Here is a 3,072-nt window from a genome sequence, read left to right as displayed (position 1 = left end):
ATCCTCAGAAGATTGAGGCTGTGAGGGATTGGGCGAGGCCCACTACTGTGACCGAGGTCTGTAGTTGTTACACCTCAAAAAAAATTTCATTGATGCACAGTGAATAGACTAACAAAGGGAACGAAGTATGTGAGGTTTCAATAAGTAAGAAATAACATTTGATGATCCTAATTGAGATTTCAAAGACATTCGAGGTAAGAGGAGAAAGTCTGCCAAGAAAGGCAAGGTATACGTTATGTATCGGAAAGGATTTATGAGTAACAAGTTAATGATGACTTAATAATGTCCTGGAGATGAGTTATAACGTCCCTTATATTGTTAATGAGGTGTTAAACAAGTGTTAAGAAGGTTCCATAAGGATTGGAGATCAAATGAGTCGACGAGAACGAGTTTCGGAATAACTGGGCATTATACGGTCCAACATACTGGCCATATAAAATATACCGGCCGTATGTTAGGCTGTATATTCTGCCCAGAAAAGCAGCCTTCACTGGACCAAATCTATGGCCAGACATACGGTCCATATAAATTATACGGACCGTATGTTGGTCCGTAGAACAGGGTCGGGACAGATTGTAAGTTATTAAAAAGGGGACCCAAGTTCATTTCATTTCATTTCATTTTCACTCCCCTTCTCTCAAGAACTCTCTAGAATATTTCTCCACACCTTTTCCACAAGAACTTAAGAGAAATTGATGATCAACTTCATCAAACCAAGAGAATCAAGTGTAAGAAGCTCATTAAGGTTCATCCAAGACAAGTAATCCAAGTGGAAGTGGAGCTAGGGTTTTGCTCAAGTGAAGTGTTTCCACCCAAAGTCCATTCCTACACCATCTAAGGTAAGTTTTATAGCCTTTCCATGTTGTTTAAGGTATTAAGAGGTTGAAAGACTTAGATTGTAGAAGGAGATAGAAAATGGGTCATGAATGTGAGAGTAGTACCATTTTTTAGTAGTGGCTTAGAATGAATCATGATTCTTGATATGTTGTGATTATAGTTATGTTATAAATGATATTAAGAACATGGGATGGACATTGTCTATGAGAAATTGTAATAGTGTGTTATGACCATGGATATGGATGATTTGAAGTGAATTGGAAAATGTGGATAATATAGGTGTGTGAAGATTGTTGCTTATGATGTTATAAGTGCTATTATAAATGTTTGGGAGTTGATATATGATATGGAGAAAGTTGTATAAACAAAGGAGATGCTGCCCAATTTTCTCTAGCTTTAGTCAAGTATGCTAAGCTATCGATTATATAATGTTAGTATAAACTCTAATGAAGGTAAACACGTGAGCATTGAAGGAGAACATTCAAGTGATAGAATAGCTAAACGAAAAGGCATGTAAGGCTAACCCTTCTTTCAATAAGGCATGGTTCCTTAGCTATATATCCATCCTTTCATGAGTCGATAATGTCCTCCAAATGATTCTATCGTTAAAGCTACTAAAGCTCATGATTCTCGTTATGTTACGATTCTACTAAATTCCTTATATGATGAGTGATCCTCTAAGGATAGATGTAATGAAACGATGATAGTAATGATGCCAAAGATGCTTATGAGCTCTTATGTATATGTGTCTATGTATGACTATTATGTAACACCGAGCTTATATGGCCGGGTATGATATGTATTGCGCGCACACTACTGCAGTTGGGTACGGATAACCCTGAACCTTGGTAGGGCCAGGTATGTATAATCACCGAGCCTTGCCATGGCCAAGTATGTGAAACACAGAACCTTCATGGTCGGGTATGCTATGAATATGAATATGGCTATGAATACGAATATGAATACGATTATGAATATGAATATGGATATGAAAATGTATATAAATATGGATACGAATACAGATACGGATAACAGGAACAACCAATTTACAAATCTCATTAACCACAAAATTTAGTGAGCGGCGCCAAATCTTTGTATAGATTGCTTCTTTTGCCTCTTTAGCCGTCAAAGTGCCTATGGTACCAGTTCATATTTGGTTACCCGAAGCTCATGTAGAGGCACCTACGGCAGGATCTTTCATCTTGGCAGGAATTGCTTTAACTCCAGAAATAGACGTTAGTCCTAATAAAATAAATAATATTATAAAATTAGAATCGCCAAAAACTATTTTCCAAATATTAAAGAGAAGAAATACTCGATTAATATGGAAATTCTGTTGTGCTCACTGAAAGAACTGCCTAAGCATACTTTTTCGGATCCAAACTTCTTTGTTCTTTCTAAGTCTTCTTCTTGCATGGATCGATAAGTGGAAGTCATAAAAAAGGGTATCTTGGAGGTTTCCTGGAATTCGAAAAGCTTCATCTCCCATAATAACTTGTATGGATATGTACATGTGTATGTACACAAACACGCATTAGAAATGGAAGGTCCCTATGAAAAGCAAGTAAGTGTTTATGACGATGGTTCTACTACCTCCCATCTTATGCTATTTCTTATGTTGTCTATTATGCTTCTATAATGATGTTGATTATGCTTTACATACTCAGTACGTTTTTCGTATTGACGTCTTTTTGTTTATGGACGCTGCGTCATGCCCGCAGGTGGCCAGGGAGACAGGCTTGATCCATAGCTTTATTACTCAGGGACTACGTAGCGGAGCTCCATTTCATTCGGAGCTATAGCTTTTGGTATCTATTCTTTTGTGTACATACTTATGGGCATGGCGGGGTCCTATCCCGCCTATATGATGTGACATACTCTTCTTAGAGGCTCGTAGACATGTGTATATGGTAGATGTCTTTAGCCTTGTCGGCTTATATTTTGTATATCATTTTGATAGCTTCCTCGGCTTATGTACATTGATATGGGCATAGTTATTGATGGTGATATAAATGTATTATTGTCCAATGAGATTAGCATGAATGATGGATAGAAAGTATGATTAAGCTATGTGGCTCACCTAGATGTAAATGTGAATGTACGTTAAGAGGTGCCCGGGTGGGTTAGCACCGGGTACCCGTCATGGCCCTCCGATTGGGTCGTGACAAAAGTGGTATCAGAGCAGTTCTGTCCTAGGGTGTGTCTACGAGCCATGTCCAGTAGAGTCTTGGTTAT

The sequence above is a fragment of the Lycium ferocissimum genome, chromosome 3 (genome assembly GCF_029784015.1).
Source record: "Lycium ferocissimum isolate CSIRO_LF1 chromosome 3, AGI_CSIRO_Lferr_CH_V1, whole genome shotgun sequence".
In the NCBI taxonomy this organism is placed as follows: domain Eukaryota; kingdom Viridiplantae; phylum Streptophyta; class Magnoliopsida; order Solanales; family Solanaceae; genus Lycium; species Lycium ferocissimum.
The sequence above is the reverse complement of the archived record's forward strand: the minus strand, read 5'-3'. Positions refer to the sequence as shown.